Genomic DNA, 7,566 nt, shown 5'->3' on the forward strand with positions numbered 1-7,566 from the left:
ACGCCTCGGCACTCCCGGATCCCCACAGCGGGGATTGGTTGGCTGGAAACAACGAACACAGGGTGTTTCCTTCTTAGCCCCAGAGAAGCCGCCTCGTGGGGCCGACGAGGCAGCAGCCGCGAGGGGCAGGCGGGAAGGAGCCATGAGACCGTGGACAAGGGGAACAGGAGGCATGTTGGGGTGTTTGGGGTCTGGGGCTGCTGCAGAGATGTTTATATTCCGAATCCCAAATGCTGGGAACGCACTTCTGAAGATGAGTTTCTTGGAGAAAGAGAAAGGCAGATCTCTAAGTTAAAGACTTAAAAAAGTAAGCTCACAGTCAGAGCTGAGGCCGGGGGAGGGGAGAAGCAGGTGGGGATGGAGACCACATCGCGGGCCGGTTGCGGCTTCATCTTCTCTGCATCGGAGGCGGGAGCCCGGGCCACGTGAGCTCATCGACACCCAGGGAGCCCTCTGAATTCTCCTCCTGACACCCGGCTCTCCTGCTGTATCCACCCCTTGTTGTATTTCTTTTTTTTTTTTTCTTTTTAAGATTTTATTTATAAAAAAAAAAAAAAAAAAAAAAAAAAAAAAAGATTTTATTTATTTATTCATGAGAGACCCAGAGAGAGAGAGAGAGAGGCAGAGGCGCAGGCAGAGGGAGAAGCAGGCTCCCTGCAGGGAGCCCGATGTGGGACTCGATCCCGGGTCTCCAGGATCAGGCCCTGGGCTGAAGGCGGCGCTAAACCGCTGGGCCACCCGGGCTGCCCCCCTGTTGTATTTCTAACCTCACGGTGTCACTTTGCTTTCAGTGTGTCCCTTGTCGACAGCCTGCAGTTGGATTTCGTGTTTTGAGTCCGCATCACACGCTGTCTCTGCACCAGCAAACCAACTCACATTTCCACGGCGAACACCGTCTGCATTGCTCCTCTCACCTCGTCGTATGTTGTTTTGTTGTTTTCACAATGTCCGTTATCCAATAGCCTTTACAGATGGATACCATTTCCTTCTTTTTCTTTCTAGCGAAGTGGTGTTGGTTACTTGGACGCTAGCCTTTCAATAAAGGATAGTCAGGTCTCTATAATTATCAAGGTCAGGAATGAAACGGTCTTCATGTAAAACGAGACAAATAATGTCAAATCATTTTCCACCTTCCGCTGCTCGATCCCGGTTTTCATGTGTATGTGATTTTAGAATATTATCTCGATTTTTAAACATCATGAGATTTTCTTTCACTAATAATTTCTGATGGATCTGATTTTGTGGGCTGCCAATCCTTTTGCTAGTTATTCAGATGCTGTCGTTCATTTCTACCAACGTCTTCTTAGCAGTTTTCATCTGTTTATCTTTTTTTCCCCCTGAACTGGGCAAGCTCCTTGTTTGTTCTCCAGATTGTGTGTTGTCTCTGCTTTGATTTCTCTAACAAACTGTCTGAAACAGTCACTGTGGTTTTTCTTTTCGTATGAATTCCTCCTTCTCTTATCCAGATCCCTTGTTACTTTGTCCTGCTTTTCATCTCTGCTTGCAGAGACTGGTCTTGTGAGTTATGCTGGCGTTTCGCTCTTATTCCGGGGGCCAGCGGCTCCACATGCCTGTCTGTTCCTCAGTGCACTGGACACTGGACAGAAGTGTGTGGTCTTGGATGAAATGAGACAGAGAAGAAAGTTGTGAGATTCTGCTCTAGTTGGTCTTATTCGTTTAGAGGGTGTCACAATTCATTTGTTATCATTTATTTTTATTTTTTTAATTTTTAAAAAAAGATTTTATTTATTTATTCATGAGAGTCACACAGAGGGAGAGGCAGACACAGGCAGAGGGAGAAGCAGGCTCCCTGCAGAGAGCCCAATGTGGGACCCGAACTCGGGTCTCCAGGATCACGCCCTGGGCCGAAGGCAGTGCTAAACTGCTGAGCCACCCAGAGATCCCCCATTTCTTTTTAATAAGTGGTGGTGATAGCAGATACTGGTGAGCTTCTCTTTGTGTCACATTTTTATTTTGGAAAATATTTGGAAATATTGTCATATCTTATTTGGAATCACATTTATTATACAATGTTAGTAAAAGTTGGGATCTCATCTGTGGGCCCTAACAGAAAAAAGCTATTGCCCGTGTCTGGTACCCTTACATTTGCAGTGAGAGGATAAACTAGACCCCGAGACATGAGCCCAGGAAGACAGGAGGCTACAAAAGTTGTCCAGGTGAGAATCGATGAAGGCCTGGACACCATGCTGATGGCGGGAACAGGGAAGAATGGACAGCTTGGAAGATGTCGATTCCACCTTCTTACAAGACCCGCTGACCTACTAACCGAAGACTCTGGAAAGGAGGAAGGAGAGAAGTAGTGGCCACGACTTTGCAGCCTGGCCCCGAGGGTGACGGTGCCTCTGGGACAGGCTGACGCCGAGGAGGCCGCAGGGCCCCGGACCGACCGCTGCCCGGGAACAGTCCACTCCCGGGACAAGAGCAGAGCTGCGGGGAAGGTGCGGAGCGGCCCCGGGCGGGGCGGGACGCGGTCACGGGAGGAAGGCCCACAGCAGGCGCAGCAGCACAGCCGCCCTGCAGCCTTGCGGCTAGGGGCGCTGGCACTGGTCGGCTGGGGCCGCCCACGCAGAACACCACCGCCCAGGTGGCTCAAACCGGGGACATTTATTTCCTGCCGTCCGGGGCTGGAAGTCCGAGGTCAAGGTGCTGGCGGGTTGGGCATCTATCTGGTGAGAACCGCTTCCTGGCTGGCAGAGGGCTGCCTTCTCCCTGTGTCCTCATGCGGTGGCGGGAGGGGGCTCCGGGGTCTCCTCTTCTCCCTATAAGGGCCCTGGTCCCATCATGGGGGCCCCACACTCATGGCCTCATCTAATCCTAATCACCCCCAAAGGCCCCATCTCCCGACACCTTCACTCTGGGAGTTGGGCTTCCACATATGAATCTGAGGGACGGGGCAGTGTCATTTATAGCTCCAATTTTCTGTAACATCCCACCCCGACCCCTTGAGAATATTGTCCACTGCAGGAAGTTAACTCCACCTTGATCTTCAGTGAGGATTGGATGAACGTTCCAGATGAACTGAACCACTGACATTCTTGGACATGTGGATTAAATATCTGAGTTTTCCTTAAGATGACCTAGATGCCCAAACCACCCAAATGTCCATCAATGCATCAACAGATAAGCAAAATGTGGCCCATCCACACAACGGAGTACTATTTGTCCATAAGAGGAAAGGAAGTATAGACACCTGCTATCATGGGGATGACCCTTGAAAACACGGTGCTGAGTGCAAGGAGCCTGACACGCAGGCCACATAAATATATAATTGCACAGGTACGAGATGTCTAGAGTAGGTAAATCCATAAAGACAGGAAGCAATGGAAGGTTACCAAGCGATGGAAGGGAGAATAGGGAATGACTATTTAATGGATTTGGGGTTTTCTTTTGGAGTGACGAGGATGTCTTGGAATAAGAAGGGGGTGGCAGTTGTACAACATTATGAATGTACCAAGTAGCATTGAATCGTTTACATAAAAATGGTTCATTTTATGTCACGTGAATTGCACTTCAATAAAAAACTTTAATAAAAGTGAAACATTAAAACAAAAAAAAATGAAAAAGAGAGATCCTTGGATATTGGATTAGCTCAAAGCAAAAGTAACATTGCCCATCTACCCAAGTGACTTAAAAATGCATACATTTATTCATCATTATTTCATAAGAACTTACTTTGTGCCAGACATTGTTCTAGACCTTGGGATATAGCCATGAACAAGCAAAGTCCTTGCCCTCCTGGAGTTGACAATCTAGGTGAGAAACAATAAACACAGAACTGTGAAATGTAGCTTCAGGAGACAATGAGAGCTCTGGGGAAAAAGTGACATAACAAGTGGTAAGTGAAGAAGACAGGCCATCTTTGAAACAGAGTGACCAGTGAAGGCTCTTTTTTAGGCAGTGACATTTGAGCAGAGATCTCATTAAAATGAAGGAGCAAGGTACATACATATCTGGGGGAAAATTTTTCCAGGCAGAGGGAAGAGCAAGTGCAAAGGTCCTGAGGTAGGAAGGAACTTGATGTATTTGAGATGAGCAAGGTGGCCAGTGTGGCTGGACCAGCATGACCAGGCAAAGATGGTTGGAGATGAAGTCAGGGAAAGGTTGGAGCCCAGATCATTGTGGGCTTTACAAACCAGGTGAGGAACTTCGATTTTATTCTAAGTTTACCAGGAAGCAGATGAAGGAGTTTTGAGTAGGAGAACGACACAACGGATTTGTGTTTTGCAGAGCACTAGGGCTTCTGTGGAAAGGAGAGGAAGCAAGTAGGAGAAGAGGACCAGCTAGGAGGTTCTGGGGTGCCCCAGGTTAGCACACCCCAAGACTCTGGCTCACGTGGTCTGAGCATCCTCCCGCATACTCCACAATGCCTAAGGTGGCCACAGGTGGTGGCTTGTCCTTTTTTGCGCCTCTGACCACTTTGACAGTTTGATGGGCCCCAGAATAATGTTTTTAAATGCATAACATTTAATCCAGATGTTTGCAAAGAAAACTGCACAAAAACAGTTATCACAATATTAAACAGACTAAGGATGCCATAATTACACGGGTTTCCCTAGAGGCGCATTAAATGATGCAACCACCAGCAGGTCTGAACTTCTGTAACTCTGGAGTAGTGACAAGTGTAAGAGATACTTTGAGATGGCTGCAACAGCTGCCGTGTGACATACAAAAATCTCTCTGCCTTTTGTTCGTTTGTTTGTTTTTCTCTCTGCCTTTTGTAGGGAATAAAGTCACAGTCTGTGTTAACTATTGTGGTTTGTAATAGAAGGAAATCCCAATGGAAGGAATGTAAATGTATCAGAGGCTGGCGACGTGGAGATGGAGATTCCCCCAGGCTAGTTCTCAAACCGGGTGAGGAGCGGTGTGCAAGGGGCCAAGCCTTGCCCCCTCCCAGGGTGCCTCCAGACCTCATCATAGGGGGCCTAGGGAGTGGGTCCTGCAGGCAGCTCCAAGGGGCAGCCCTCAGCCTCAGCATCCCCTCTGCTCTCCCCAGGGCTCTGCTCTCTCCCACGCTGCTGCTCCCTTTCTCGGCCCAAAGGGGTGCACAATCTTTTGCTGCCTTCCTGTAATGGCTTGCACACATTTGGAGCATTCTCAGGCTGGGGTGAGAAAATGAGCAAGTCACGGCTCTGTATGCTCTGTGCCTTCTCACTCTGAAGCGTGAGGACGCGGGAGGCGAAGGCCGCTCGATGGCCGCTTTGTGGAAAATGCCCCCGACCCTCAGCACAAGTTTACAACCTGAAGCTGTGGCTGGGTGCTTTACAAACGTTACAAATCCTTACGTCTCTGTGAGGTGGAGCTATTATTGCACCCATTTTATATATGGGGAGACTGAGGCACAAGAGATGGCACAGTTCGAACGTTGCAGAGCTGGGGTTCCCACCTGAGCAGCCCCTGTTCGTAACCACGAGACCAAACCACACAGTGAGTACCCGATAAAGGGTAGCTGTGTTTATTACCATACACTTTGTGTTTACCACCATATATTCATGTCTGATGTGTTGCTGTGGGTCCACCCCCAACACCATCTCAGGGCAGCTCTCCCATGGGTGCCTCGGAGGTAGGCTTGCCAGGCAATGCAGGGACACCCAGTTAAATTTGAGCATCAGAAACACTACACGTAGTTTTTGGTATAAGTATGTCCCCACTGACCAATACATGGTTGCTTCCAGTGTGGATCTCTTAAGAATTGAAGTGTAAGGCTTTGTGTGGATGTCTCTCCGCTTCTCTTGGGTGGATACCTACCGGTGGGATTTCATCCCAAGCAGCAAAGAATTAGTGTTCCTGTTGCTCACATCCTCAGACGTTTAGCTGCGGCTGCCTGAAAGGATAAGAAATGGCACCTCTTTGAACTTTGGCTCCCTCTCACCTTCCTCCTGCGTCCCACCCCTATTTCATGCACCAGGAAAATTAAAAGCTGCTGCATTCATAAGTCCACTCTAGTGATGAAGGATGTGCAGGAAGGAAGATCCAGAAGGCACTGGCATGCTGTTGTTCAGGGAGCGGAATTCTCCCAGAAGGTGAGAATTCTCCCAGGGGCTGAGAGAGAACGTGGGTCATGAGTGCCCTCCCACCCTGGGGAGCAGGCTCGAGGTGCAAGGGGTAGGCTCCCCACTCAGGCATGGTGGTCGCTCTGTTCTCTTGCAACAACAGTGCACCAGTGGCAATGGAGCACTTGGCTCAGCCGGGGGCTCTACTAAGGGCTCCAGGAGGAAGATTGCCCCTAATCCTATTCCAACTCCTGGTGGCAAGACTTTTTCCCCAGTGCCAGTGAGGGACCTGGAGGCATAGAGTATACTAAATGCCCAGGCTTTATTTGGCCAAGGTCACCTTGCCTTGGCACCCAGGCATTCTGTCTCAAATCTCCTTTCTTCATTATTTGCATGGTCTGCTTTTCCGGCCTCACCTCCCCTTCTCAGGGACTCCCAACTTTTCCTGCCCCCTACCTCCACAGAGGTCACAACCCCAATTTCAACCCATGTTGGGGGCAAAGCTTTTGTCCCTCACCTGACGCAATGGTTCTGTCTTTATCGATAGCTTACCTGGTCGCCCAGAAAGAGGACCCAGTGTCCCAGGTCTGTACTTATGAAGATGAGGCCCTTCATGTCTGGAAGGCAGGATCACAGTCAGATTTCTGGTGGGATGGGGTGTTACTTAAGCCTCATCTCAAATTCTGGAATAAAGGCATGATCAAAGGCCAGGCCTCAGATGTGTGCTCTAATGCAATCAAGTGATTTCAGAGGGAAATTGTGGCATCCCTACTGGCCCCTGGAGCCACCCACAAGAGAGCCAGCTAAAAATGGCAGGAGAGGGTAGGGGCCATTTCAAGGCAAGACGTTCCCACCTACAACCACCCCTGCCCCTGTGGTTTTCCACATCAGTGGGGCCTTATTTTCTGTTCTTGGAAATGTTCCAGAATCCTCCCAAGCTGGGTCACTGAGTAACGAGATGCAGACTACTTTAATTTGCTTTCCAACGAGACCCAATTATATCCACACATTCCTCCTTTCTTCCCCCTGCCTGGCTGCTAAGTCAGTAACTTAGTCCACAGTAGCCTAGTTTTGTTATTTATAAAGGCCAGCCTGCTATGGGGTCTTTATTCACTGGTTCACCATGAAACCTTTTAAAAGAGACCTGGAAAGAATTTGTTGTGGGGTAAAGGGTTGGGGGCAGCCAACCCAGTAAATAGTTCAGCTCCCCCCTCCCTTTCTTCATTCCCAAGACCATTAAATGAATAAAAGCACTAAAGAGTGCATGTTTCTGAGCAATCTTTCTTAGTTATGGGCCCGGAGCCAAGAAGTGTGCTACAGATTTTCCCTTATAAATTAATACATTGTAATGTGCAACATAAAATGAACATGGTGTAACTGAGGTGCATTCTGGTTCTTCTGTACAGCATTTGTACACTTAAGATTTTACGAAGATTCTGAGCAAATTCTGTTATGAAGGGCTGGCAGGTAGCAGAAACTACACAAAATGGCAAATCTGCAGCACGGATGTAGGAAGAGTGGACTCCAGGTTCTGAATCCTGTTATCTTTCATTAG

General features: G+C 48.7%; 1 long non-coding RNA gene across 2 annotated transcripts; it reads right to left on the reverse strand.

Annotated features, from left to right (window-relative positions):
- Positions 1-572: 572 nt before the first annotated feature.
- Positions 573-6,691, reverse strand: LOC140618962 (uncharacterized). 2 transcript variants are annotated; one of them, XR_012018935.1, is made up of 4 exons: positions 6,564-6,691; positions 5,767-5,842; positions 3,694-3,770; positions 573-1,616 (listed from the first exon to the last, which is right to left on the reverse strand). It is a non-coding gene; the product is annotated as an uncharacterized lncRNA (long non-coding RNA). The 2 variants fall into 2 exon arrangements; XR_012018936.1 differs by lacking the exon at positions 573-1,616 and adding an exon at positions 1,826-2,295.
- Between the last annotated feature and the right edge of the window lie 875 nt (positions 6,692-7,566).

The sequence above is a fragment of the Canis lupus genome, chromosome 27, assembly GCF_048164855.1.
Source record: "Canis lupus baileyi chromosome 27, mCanLup2.hap1, whole genome shotgun sequence".
In the NCBI taxonomy this organism is placed as follows: Eukaryota; Metazoa; Chordata; class Mammalia; order Carnivora; family Canidae; genus Canis; species Canis lupus.